A 13,545-nucleotide genomic window follows, 5' to 3' on the forward strand; every position below is an offset into this window, starting at 1 on the left:
GGACTAGATGATCTGCCCAGGTCCCTTCCGACCCTAGAAACTATGAAACTATGAAACTATTAGTGCTCGTAAAGCTTGATTGAATGAATATCTGTGCAAAGTGAGCACAAAAAGAATGCAAGTTACTAAAATACTTTAAAAAAGAATAAATGAATATTAGTGAAAAAATGGGCATTAGTCACACATCTATAATAGACTTGGAAATAGTCACTATCTGAAAGCTGATGTGTATGTGAAATGTCAGTAGTCTCAGGCTAGAAGATGTAGTGGACAGGAATTTACATCTACAAGCAAACAAAACCCCAACCCCATTCACATAATTGGTATCCTTGTAAACAGGAGTTAGTGAGTATGAGAAACTGTGTTCCTAAAAAGAAGTCCTTCAGGATAGGCAAGCCTTGGAAGGAAAGTTAAATGGTTTTACCAATTATTCACATGGCTATCAACAACGTTATCAGCCATAATGTTGATCAAGAGGTCTTTAACATGGTAAGGCTGATTGTTCTTAAGAACTGAATTCTGCCTTGCACACACCGTTAGAAAATTAATTTTAAAAAACACACAAGAAGAATATTCATCAGCCAAAATGAAAAATAAATCTAATTTAGAAATGAAGTCAGCTTCAATATTTAGTGTAACTTAATGACAACTTCAGACAAGAATTTAATTACAAAGTGTCAGTGTACCATATATATTGTATGGGTGTACCATGGGATTTATTTTAAAGTGTAATTTAGAATATAACTTCTAGCCTGCTCCTCGGCATGAACTTAAATCAAAATATTTCCACTGATGGAGTACATTCTTCAAAACTGATTACAAAAGTAGCTACAGTGCTAATGCGGCTTGCTGCAATCTTATGGGTAACAGTGTAAATTGCCTGCACAAATACTCTTGGGAAGTAGTACCATAATTTAATTCCTTGTAAACAAATATGGCAAAATTGCTAGAGAAATATTTTTCACTAGGATTGACTGGTTTTTTTCTTTTTACTCTTACCCTAAACACATAGATTTCTAAAAGATGGCTTTGGCCTGCATCTTTTGGCCCAGTTATGCAAGTGTGATGCTTAACTTCAGTAAGATTAACGTGTGCCATTAAATAGACAGTAAACCACAACAGGGTCAGCAACTCTCAGCCCGTGAACCAAATCTCGCCTGCAGAGCCATTTGATCCCCCTCACAGAGATGGGGCTTCTGTGGCATTTGACAGTGAGGGCTTCAGCAGTGATCACTTTCCTGTGCCACTGTGGGGAGAAGCAGTGGTGGCAGGTGCTTTCCCCAAACTATCACAGGAAAAAGTGGCAGCCAAAGGCATTTTCCCAATGCCACGTGGGGGAGAAACAACAGCGGCAGCTGGGTCCTAATACCTACCTGCTTCTGACCTGAATACGGTCATTCTGGCTCACAGCCTAAAAAGGTTGCTGACTACTGAACTAGAATATAGGAGACTTGCTTTCTATTCATTTCTCTGGTACTAGCCCTCTGGGTGAAGACAGGCAAGTCCCTTCACTTCTGGGTTCCTCAGTTTCCCTTCTGTAAAATAGGAACAGTGATGACAGTGTCCTTTTTATGATGTGCTTTAAGATCTATACATAATGCCTTGCCTAAGTATTGGTCATTACTACATATGATGAAAATATGCAGCTCTTATCTAGTGGTTTTCATTAATATGCTTCAAAAGGCAATAAAAGCTGGATCCTTCAGGATTGTTCCACTTCATTTCTGTGTAATTTCTTTACATTTGATTCTGATCTACAGTGACTGGGTCCCAGGTCCTTGAGGTTGTTAAGGGATCTAACTGCCTTTGATTTAAGGCAGTTAAAGCCCTGAGCACTTCTGAGTCTTTGCCAGCCTAGGTGTTTTCCATGCATATGAAGTACCTCAGCCCTGAAAGTTGCACAGCACACAAGACCATCTGCAGACACCCTACACTACCTAAGGTGAAGATTGATCCAATTTCTTGAAACAGCCCACATAAAAAACACCAAGGAACAATTTAAAAGCTCTGGATTGTGGCAAAATTATATTTATTTGAAAAGAGCAAAAACCACACACAAACAACAGTAGTAGCATATATCATCTTATGGCCTGATTCTTATTTATAATAAATCATCTCTATATTGCTTTGGAAGTATAAAGGATTTTAATGGTATAAACTTGAAGTAGAATTAGATATTTTTCCATATAAATCATTTTTATCTCTGAAAATATACTAGGCATCATCCACCTGAGAAAAATGTAAAAGTTTAACTAAACTGATTTAGTTGAATCAATGCAGTGCTTGGTGTGCACATTTCTACTTCGGTTTAAATATAGCTACTATTGCTTCTGCTTAAGTCAATTCCTTCTCTGATTAAATCATTTCCTAAAAACTAAAAAAAGTTTGCAGCAATTCTCCTCTGCTGCATAGCAGCATATCACCTCTATGGTGGTATTTTGCTCTTTAAAGATGCGTCTGCTGGGTCTACAAAAAACCTGTTTAGGTACTGTATCCTTAGGCCTAAACACCTTTGTAAATCTGTCCTAACCCTATATTCTGCAAATAATCTCATTACAATCCATGGCATGACTTGTGGGGTAAGGTACTACCTAAGGCAAATAAAAGTAGTAAACTTGTTAATTAAATTAGTGGCTAATTCAGCGAATTGAACAAAAGTCATTTTAATTGTCTAATTACCACAGGTAACATTTTCCTTGTGGCTGGTTTATATGTCCACATCTTCATTCAGGTAAAAATGTATTTGGGATTGTTACGACTCAGATCTGTTGCAAGATTATTTCAGGCATCCATAGTAGAGTATCTCCATTTTATGGACTGACATACTATATTCTAATGGCTCTGAAGGCAGCTAAAAAAAGATTTACACAGCATGCCATGCTCTAACTGCTCCAAGGGAACTGTTACTATCCATTGAGTAAATAACACCCAGAACAAAAGACTCTGGGCAGATTCTCAGACAGTGAAAAATGTTCTAGTGTCGCAATGGGATAGTGACAATTTATACCAGGTGAGGATCTGATCATCTAAATGCATATGCGGCCAACCACTGAAATGTAAAATGCACCTGCACAGCAAGAATGTACCAATTTTCTATTGAGCTCAATGGCAAACTTGTGATTTCTCACTCCTGCCCCGCAGGTGTGCTTCACCTTTTATTGGCCAAGATAGGTATTTCCCAAGCTCCACTGAGTAAGAGAGATGTATTTTTAAAGTTGCTCCTAAGACATACTTTAAATGGTGTCTATGGCTATTTACTGGAGACTGGTATTTGGTAAACAATAGAGATTTTCAAAGTATTCCTAAATAAATACAATATTGCACACCCCAGTGCAATAGCAGACAATTTTTAAAGATGCCATCAGGGAAAATGGATTTTAAGACAATTTTACAATCATAAATGAAGGACTGAAAAAAAAATCATATAAATATATACATACTGCACAACAGGGACCTTCCCTCAACTGGTAAGAGCCACAGATTCCTTTGTTGTTGTTACATAGGAAATAAAGCTTGGGTCTCTTTATAAGAGATTATTATAATTATTATGACAGCACTTAAAGTCTTGACACAGGAGAGGTTTATGACCTTGTATCACCCTTGAACTCTGGCTGACCCTGGATCAGAATGTATGATCTTTGATTTGGCTCCTTTAGCCAAGGTGTTCCTTTCATTGTGCTGTAATAATTTCTTCAAATATATGTTCAGTACTTTCCCTCAAAATTGGCAGTTTTGGGGGTTTTTTTAACAATTGTGCCCCTCCTCCAGATACCAGAAAGCTTTACTATATCCTTCCCAACTATACACCTGGTCCAATAAAAGATACAGTCCACAGAAATCCTTGCTTCTTACATTAAGACTGTAATATGCTTATTGTTATCTGCAAGAAGCAAAAGCATTTACGTAGCCTAGTAGGTGTACCTAGTTCTTTACAAATACAAGTCCCAATACTGCAATTTGATCCATATTAGCAGGCACCACATTGACTTCAGTGGGAATCTGCTTAAACACATCAAACACATTATGCAGTTAGGACTATAGATTATAACTCATTCCTTGTGCTATGGACTGAGGTCATAAGAAACAGAGATGTTGGACTACAAATGAGGAGAAGCCAGGTATGGGGATCATAGCAGAGACTGTTTAAAGTTCAGAAGTGAGTTTTATGCAAGGAGAGGTTTCAGGAATAAAGGGGATGCTTGATGGATGAGGTCATAGAGACTTTCACATATGTTAAGAAATATGTTAGAAGTTGTAAAGGTAGGACTGGGAAAAGGAGATGAAGGCTAGGTACAGACATTCTAAAAGCCTGGGATGGAATTGATCTAAGTTATGTGGTTTTCTGTGGCTGTGTCTACATGAGACGCTTACTGCACAGTAGCTCATTACTACTGCGCAGCAGCGTCATGGTGCACAAACCATGATGTGATGCAACTGCACAGTAGTAACAAGCTACTGTGCAGTCAACATCACCACAAAGTTGTGTTACTACTCAGTAGCATCTCTGCACCAGTTACTGCACAGTCATTTAGTACTTGGTTGTGCAAGTACTAAATCAGAGGTTCCCAACCATGGGGCCGTGGCCCGGTATTGGGCCACGGCAGGTTGGGTGCCAGGTCATGGCACAAATCCCCTGCTTTGACCCCTGTCTGTCTGCCTGGGTGAGCAGCTTCTGAGGTTAAAGCTGAGCTTCTGGGGCTAAAGCTGCAAAGTGGGGCACCAGGCTGCGGTATAAAAAACGTTGGGAACCACTGTTCTAAATAACTGCAGTAAACATCTTGTGGAGACATGGCCTGTAATTGGCATTGTTTAAACCGTTAGCAAAGAGAAAACATATTTTTCCATTGTTGGGGGGGGACGACACACACAATCTTAGGCTGGTTTCGACCATTTTTAGACCAGTCTGCCTGCTGAGCTCCTCTTCTGTTACAGGTATAGACCGGTTTTGTGTGTCAAATTTCTATTCTGTTATAGGTACACATTGGTTTGTGACCACTTATACCAGGAAAAGTGTAATGTCTGTACCCAGCTGAAGGAACCAATTAGGAAGATGGTCTGGAAGACTGAGGTAACAGGAAAAATAGCAGTTTGGCTTCAAACAGGGGAAAGGATAAGTAGGTTCTTAAGTGCTTGATTTTGATACGTCAGGAGATTTAAAAAAAATCAATGAATCTGGTGCATAACATGTTCAGAACAGAGAACGACTAGCAAAAATTGTTTTTGACAGACTGGAAGAACAAGGGAGATATATGTAGGTAAAGACAAGTGGTAACTTTTCATGGGGGAAGAAAGCAAAGAAACTGTGGTGTTGATAATATTAAAGGGGAAACAATGACAGTATTTCAGGAGACTTGTTATTCCACAGTAGCATCGTGTCACAGTTAGTGCCTGCCAAAGCTACTGCACAGTCGCTCACTGCTACTGCACCATAACATCTCATGTAGACATGCCCAGCACGTTGCAAAAATAGTTGCATTAGTTTTCAGAAACTCAAGAGACATGGAGCAGCATTGCACTTAAGCGCCTAAGTCAATTAGGCTTCTAATAAGTGAGTATGATCTGACCCCGAGTGGCCAGGACACACGACACAATAGGCCAAAAGAATGATGGGTTTCGTTGATTATAGAACCATTATAGAAACAATATAATTTGCGACATAGAATTCAGAGCTAGGTTCACCTATAATTGGTTTTTAGTTCCCCTGATGGGCCCCCTGGTAAACATTTTATCCCCTATTTCCTGCTGTCCCCCCCCCCCGATGAGTTTGTAGACAGCTACACGATCACCTCTCAGCCTTCTCTTGCTGAGAGAGGTTAGAGATTCAAGACCCTCAATCAGTCCTCATAGAGTTTTTCCTGTAGGCCTTTAACCAGACAGGTGGCCCTCCTCTGAACCCGCTCCAGGTTATCTACATGCCTCCTGAAGTACGGCGCCTGAAACGAAGAAAAGAGATGGAGGAGAAGAAGAAAGAATATATAAGCAGATGAATTTCAGAGAAACTTAGTTTTAGGGTGTGGGTTGGATGTCTTTGGAGGAAATACATGACAAGGCTGATGGATAGAGAGAGACTAGACAAAGAGGGTCAGGCAGATGTGGAGATCTGTGGCGCAGAGTAGTAGTGCAGAGAAATAGCTGGAACTCTCAGGCAAATAAAGGCAAGAGAAAAAGAAAGGAGGGCATTATAATGGATGCCAAAAGATTGGAAGAGTGGAGGAGGAGCCATTAAGTGAGATAAGTAGTAGTCAGCCAGGTGACAGTAGAAGGAAAGCATGAGAAGCCAAGTGGAGGATAGAGTGGACTTTGATGTCTCTGGCAGCAGAGAGAGGTAGTCCTTAATTTAACTGGGATGGGAGCTTAGTAAGGGTGTGTGTGCACATGTGTTGCTTGGCCCCAGTCGTACTGACCCCAGACCCCTAGCTGGACCTCTATACTCTTGGGCCTAGCAAGGTACTCAAAGACTTATGGGCTAATTACGTGGCTCTAAACCATCCCTTTACCACACCCCATGACTCATGGATGTTATTGATATATTCCCTCTGTTGGGGCCTCAGCCTCATCAGCCTCTGCCCCTTTAACATAGCTAGGCTTTCTAGCCTAGACTCACTGAATAGGACCTGGCTTCAAGGCACTAGCTTCTTTTGTCCCTTCTAGGCACCAAGCCCCTGGCTCCTGGCCCCTCTGTGGCTCCCTAAGTGCTCAAACCCTGAGCCTGCCCTGGGTAGGGCTCAAGGCAGTCAAGTGACCTGTGTTCCCCCCAGATACTAATGAGGCCTCTACCTTCCCTATAGCCTCATCTGCAAATCACTGGTTAACACAATGTAAGTACAAGCCCCTGCACTATAACATAAATAGTGACATATAGCATCCTTCCAACACTGCAAGAGTATAAAACCTCACTAAGCCAGCACACTGGACTTCCCTGGGCAGGCACTCCTTCCCTGGTAGCAGCCAGGGAGAGACTGTCCCAGTAGCCCCACCCCTGAGCCCACCTGCATCTGGTCATCTGCTGGTTAATTATCCCATTAGCCATTTGCCCTAGAGACCTGCAGCTGCAGCACCCTGCCTGCCTGCCCTAGCTCCCTGTCTGGGCAGCTTTTCCTCTTTAAGTAACAGAGAGCCTTTGGCTCTCTATTACAGTGTGGAATGGAAAGAGTAGAAACTAGGAACTTGTCTGAGGGCAAGGAGACAAGTCAGAGGAAAGAGCTCATTAAAGATACAGGAGAAGGTAGGGGTTTTGGGAGGAAGCCAAGATAACAGGACAAGAAAGTTAGTTTTGAGGAAGGTTTGGGATAGAAGCTTTACAGTAGAAGAAAAACTCTAGAGTCAAGCACAGGTGTGAAGAAAGAGAGGGTAGGATGTTGGGGAAAACATAAATGGAAGAGGGAGCCAGAGGTATCGCCAGAAGTGATCACTTTTGGTATTGCTAAATCCTAGCAGATAAATACTGCAAAGGATGGAGAAGACTGATAGAGTTTCCCTTTTGTGTGAGTGCATCCAGCAATCTTTAATCAAATATCTATAATACTTTTTTTTCAAGCAGTGATGTATACCCACATGTGTTAGAATTCTTAGCCTTGTACAGAGATGAATCACAAATTTGGGTGAAATCTCCTTGCTGATTTATGGTATCTCTGACGCCAGGACAAACCACTATTACAAAAAGGTCATTCATTATTTCAGATGAGCCCTGTGAATTTTCCCCACAACCTCTGTACATCTATCCAGGCATGCATGTTAGCAGGATTTTTTTTGCACTAAAGCTCAAATCTTGCTTCCTCCTATTATAGATCCTCTTCACAAACACTTCTGTGATTGGGAGAGGCTGAACAAGTGGTACGTACTTTTTCCAAGGTATAAGCTATAGTTTTGCAGGAGAGGTGTGGACTGTTTCCTGTATGCTGTTACTCAGCAAGGGGTTAATAATGAGGAACTGGAAGGGAAGGCTCAGGTAGGGGTTGGTCTGGACCTGAAGATCTCTTACTACAGGGGTCTTGCAATCCCTTCATTCATGTGAGAAGTACAAGAGCAGTTACTGCAATGTAATTTCATTTTTACTCAGTGGTTTGATAGGTCCATTATTTTCCTTTATACCCTTGCAATCTGTGCTAGGACTCTGCTGAGTTACTAGGAAGAGCATCTGCCTATTTTGAATGGACAGGTATAGAATTCTGTGCTTGCAATTAAGCACATATACACTAGTTGCATTTACAATTGAGGAAGCTCTTAAAATTCTTGCCCAAGGGATTGAGTTTTCCTTTGTGAAGGAAGGTTGTATTCACCTCTGTTCACAACAGTGAGCTAAAAATCACAACATCAGTTAACATGTCTGGTCTCATGTGTGGTCTCACTTCACTGGGAAATAATGGGTTCTTCATATACAAGGGAATGTTGTCCCCTGGTTGGAATCAGAAGACTCTGCCAAGGACCCTCTACACTGGTTTGAACACTAATTTCTTGGAGGCCCTTAACATTGCTTATGCTGTTGTACAATATACTTAATAAATCTACAGTAGAGGTGCAACCAGGAATTCACTATGAAATAAAACAAGTTCAGGTGAAAAACATATTTTAGTAGTCATTGACAAATATCAGAAGGTCTAAAACTTCATTTACTGTGATTATCTGTTTGAGTAACAATTTGGTCTCTTCATGAAATTCTAAGCCTATTAAATCAATAACAAAGCTCACACTGGCTTCCTCAGAGACAGGATTTTTACTTTGTGTGTCCAGTCATTGCATGATCACTCCACTGAGAATGCCAACAAGATTGTCAATTAGTGCCACTTTCAAAGGTGATATTTGGTGATGTGAATACCCAGTCCACTGGGACCTGAGCTGAGACTATCATATGGACTTTGCATAGATTAGTAAAAGGCATCAGGCTAATTATTAATGAAAGTTAGGTTTATAATTCCCTATTCTAAAAAAATGAAAAAACCCCTGTCCATGTGCAAATGTGGACAGGGGTGTACTTGTTAGCAGAAAAGGACAATTTTCTAGCAATTTTCCAGTTGGTCTAATAAAAGGTATCATTTTGGAACCAAGAGTTCTAGTTTGTTATATGTCCAGATGTAGACATGTATTTTAAAGAGTGTTTTCAAAATGTATTAAATGTGGCATCATTATTAGCTGCTGATGTATAGAAAAAAAGAATAAAAAGAATTACCGATTCACTTTTTACAGAGCAGATCCAAATGAATCAATTAGTATGTTAAAAGCCATGCATAAAATAATGTTTAATTAAAAAAATCCTTTAAAGGGCAAATTGTCTCATATTTTAAATTAAATGAATATAAAAGGCCCTAGGATCGTGAAATACTGCTTAGAGGCCTTAAGATGCTAGACTTATGCAACAGTCATCACTAACACATTCAGATTAGTAGTTCAACAGCAACTGGAATATGAAACAGAATGTCATTCTGATTTTGTAAAATATGCAGCAGAGTGTCTGCGTGGATCTGAGACACTCACCATGGTCTTGGTACTAGAATCCTCAAAATAGAATAGAATTTTTAAATTTGTATTTGGATGTTATGTTCTGTGCATGTGGAACAAAGCCACACAGACTGATTGAAGAGACCATATTAATTCAACCTCCAGATACTAGTAAGCGTGATTTGTGTTTCATTAACACAATTTTATCAGCCAGTATATTATACTAGTTTAACAACTAACTCACTGGTGAATCAGAGTCATGGCTTCAAATTCTATTATCACTTCTAGTGTAAATCTGGAGTAGCTCCACTGAAGATAATGTTGTGGCTATGTTTTTATGTTACTTCAATGTAGATCAGAACCTAAACTAATATTCACTTAATGAGTCTGAATCTTCACTCTGCTACATTTGATTTATGTCAACACAACTCTTTTTAGGTCAGTGGAATGAATCATACGACACTGGTGTAATGAAGTGGAGTCTAACTTCAATCATATGTGATAAAAAGTGGGTAGCCCATTATTTTACTCCCAAGTGACTAAGCACCTGCTTTAAGTGCCAAGGTAATTCATGTGATCTTCTAAGCCAGAAAGATATATGTTCATATCACAAAAGCAGATATAGCCACATTCCCAAATCACCCCATCACATCACACATGCACTTTTGAACAATTGGCACGCTCCAGGGAGACCAAGGAGTGAAAGAATTACAAATCCAGGATAAAAGTGCATTAGCAGCACTGCATGTGAAAGTTTGCCCATCACATGCTCACATGTATGTAGCTCTAGGAAATGTAATTAATCTGTTATAAGCATTCATGTTATACACATCAAATTCATCAACAATTTAAAACATAGAAAGAATTTCATAGATCCTATTTTTAAAATGTTCCAGTTATATGAATTAAAAACTATTAGAATGCAAAACACACTGTCAGAGCTTGATGTTCTTTATCACTCTTTGGAGGAAAGTGATACTCTGGGACAGTGCTTCTCAACCAGGGATGCCTCCAGATTCTTTGAAGGATGCCAAAAGGTGTGAGGAGCCAAATTAGGTGTGAGGAGCCAAATGGATAAGGACAGGCTCAAGCTTGTCCTGGCCTAGCCAATCTGCAATCTGCACTGCCCAGCCCCTCTGCAAGGAAATTAGGACTGTAATATACAAAATTCATTTGGAAATTGAGTGCCACTCAACTCACAAAAGTTATAGAGGGGTGCCTTGAGTCCAGAGAAGTGAAAACTACTGCTCTAGAGTCTATTGTACTTATGCATCTTCAAAAATGTGGGCCAAACAAGGTGCATCTACATGTGCAATTAATGCTATTTGGCTTTACTGCGCAATAAATTTACTGTACAGTAGTCTAATTTACTGTGCAGTAAGAGCCTGCACATGTAGACAGTGACACTTCACTATGCAGTAAATGAATCTGCTGTGCAGTAAAGCGTCACATGTAGACATAGCCACTGTCTTGTATCATAGAATCATAAAAGTAGGGTCGGAAGGGACCTTGTAGATCTTCAAGTCCGACCCCCTGCCTGGGCAGGAGGAAAACTCGGCTCAAATGACCCCAGCCAGGTAGGCATCAAGCCTCTTCTTAAAGACCCCCAGGGTAGGAGCCAGCACCACTTCCCTTGGAAGTTGGTTCCAGATCCTAAAAGGTCATATGCTCCAGGTGAGACTTGAACTCACAACCTTGGTATGGCTCTACTGTGTACTGCTATATAAGTGCCATGTGCTAACCAATTGCACTACTGGAACCCTTTTTGCACTACTGGAGCCCCTGTATAAATAGTCCCATTGAGTTAAGAGAGCAATCTGGATATTGCATTGTATGAGGTCCCATTCTATCACTGTTCCATAGACCTCCTATTGATTTCAGCTAGGATTTTGTACAAAGATCAAAGAGAGGAACAGCTTATGTTATGATATACTAATATCAGAGACAATGGCATGATCCTAAGAGGTGCCAAGTACATATTATTCCCAATGAAATAAATAGATCAGGCCTCAAAGAAACAGAATAATGACTAAAAATAAGAATTGAGAATGTTAACAGCTTTTCAGCATGAAGCTATGGACTTGACAGGTTTTGCTTATGGTGACATTGATCTGTCCATTCCATAAGAAAGGTGGAGGGGCTTCTGTGTGTGTGTGTCTAGCGGGGAGAAAATAGGTTTAATTAATCTTAAATGTCTTTGCAATCCAAGAATTGTAGCCCTGGAACAGTTCCTGTACTAACATGATTAGCAAATATTGACTTTTGAGTACAATAATAATGTGTCATCTGAAACCCTTGATAAGTAACTTAAGTACTTCCTTAGCTTGCATCTTATTAAATTAGATGAGGTATGGCTGAGACACATTACATGAAACCATTGAAATGAGAAATCAGACTTAAAGACGTTAGCATTGATTAAAGAGAAGTTAAAAGTTACCATAAAAATGAAACTCCGTGGGCCATATTCGGAACTGATCTCCAGTAGATTGGCTCTAGAAAGGTCATTTGACTGTGTAATACCAGAATCAGGCCAATTTGTTTCAGTGATAGTTGGCAGGAATGTGTTCCCTTTGTTTTTTTCTGCACTGTCATAATACTCACAGTTATAACTGTGGTAAATAGTCACAATTTGTGACTTTTTGATAGACGCAATCAATCATCAGATTATGTATGAAAACCATATAATTTTAGTTTTATGGAAGGTTAGCTGACATAGGCTATGAGCTTTTGAAGTTAATATATGGAAGAAAAGCCATGTCACACTTGTGTGCCTGTGAATATGGTAAGTATAACTTACTCAAATCTCTTCATAAGGTTTAACTTAAAAATGTGTACAACAAATCAACCAAGAAGGGAGTTAAAAGATGTGATACTCCTCAGATGCAACCTGACAAAGCTTACTGTATTGATTAGTTTTCAAAGGCTGTGTAGTGAGAGTAGTATACTTACAATAGTCTTTGGAATGAGTGGGGAAAAAAGCTCCAAATGTCATCAAAGCAAATGGTCTGTGAATGTTGCTTCAAAGCTAGTCATTAGTTGCCAGGGTGTTTTGCCACAAAGCTTGTAAAGAGGTTTTCCTGGAGGGGAAGGTATGACAAAATGCACTTCTTGGCAAGATGACTTCTGCTTAAATAGCAGGACACATTAATTCTTGCTTGATACATAAAATTAATTAGAGGATTAACATCCTTTATGAAATTTTGCCAGAGATTTTTTTCCTTTTTACCAGGAATAGACCCCAGGCCTTTTCTGCACTCTAATGAAATTGCAAATTGACTTGTGTTCAAATGATGCTTGACTAAAATGAACAATTAAAAATGTATTGCTAACAATGAGATGGATCAGCTGATCTTTTCAAGGATTAATTAGTTTCAAGAGCCATCTCTCTTATGTAACATACCCAAGGCCAAACCCGAACCACCTTTTTATGCATCAGTCCTCTTGTAGTCAATTAGATCACTTCTGCTTCCAATTAATCCAGATTAAAACTCAGAATAATCCTGTTGAAATCAGTGAGGTTACATTAGGATTCATACCAGCATTAAGTTTATCTCAATAACACTACCTTTGTGAACAAAGGGAATTTTTGTGACTGAATAAAATAAAGTAAGTCTAGTTCTCCTCTTTTTTAGCCAATTGAAATTGTAGAATTATAGAATCATAGAAAAGTAGGGCTGGAAGGAACCTCCAGAGTTCATATGGTTCAACCTCCTACCCATCCCTATCCAAACCATCCCATACAAGCCATAACATAAACTCTACATAAAACTACCATCAGCCCTTACACAACAGGCTGTGCCTTAAGGAAATGATCCTTTGGGCACAGAGGGAGACGATCCTGATGTGGGGGAAAAGGGGGAAAGGGGCCAAGAGGCTTCCTTGGCTGACCAGAGAAATCCAGAGCAGCCTACGGGCAAAAAGGGGGGCATATAAAAAGTGGAAACGGGGAGAGATTACTAAAGAGGAGTATACCTCCTCTGCTCGCGCTTGTAGGGAGACAGTTAGATGGGCCAAAGCTACCATGAAGCTGAGGATGGCATCCCAAGTTAAGGATAACAAAAAATTGTTTTTTAGATATATAGGGAGTAAAAGGAAGGCCCAGGGTGGAAT

General features: G+C 39.8%; 1 non-coding gene across 1 annotated transcript; it reads right to left on the reverse strand.

Annotated features, from left to right (window-relative positions):
- Positions 1-11,101: 11,101 nt before the first annotated feature.
- On the reverse strand, positions 11,102-11,195 carry TRNAI-UAU. The gene is made up of 2 exons: positions 11,158-11,195; positions 11,102-11,137 (listed from the first exon to the last, which is right to left on the reverse strand). It is a non-coding gene; the product is annotated as a tRNA-Ile (tRNA).
- Positions 11,196-13,545: the final 2,350 nt, after the last annotated feature.

Source organism: Alligator sinensis, unplaced genomic scaffold (genome assembly GCF_000455745.1).
Source record: "Alligator sinensis unplaced genomic scaffold, ASM45574v1 scaffold939_1, whole genome shotgun sequence".
Lineage (NCBI taxonomy): Eukaryota > Metazoa > Chordata > Crocodylia > Alligatoridae > Alligator > Alligator sinensis.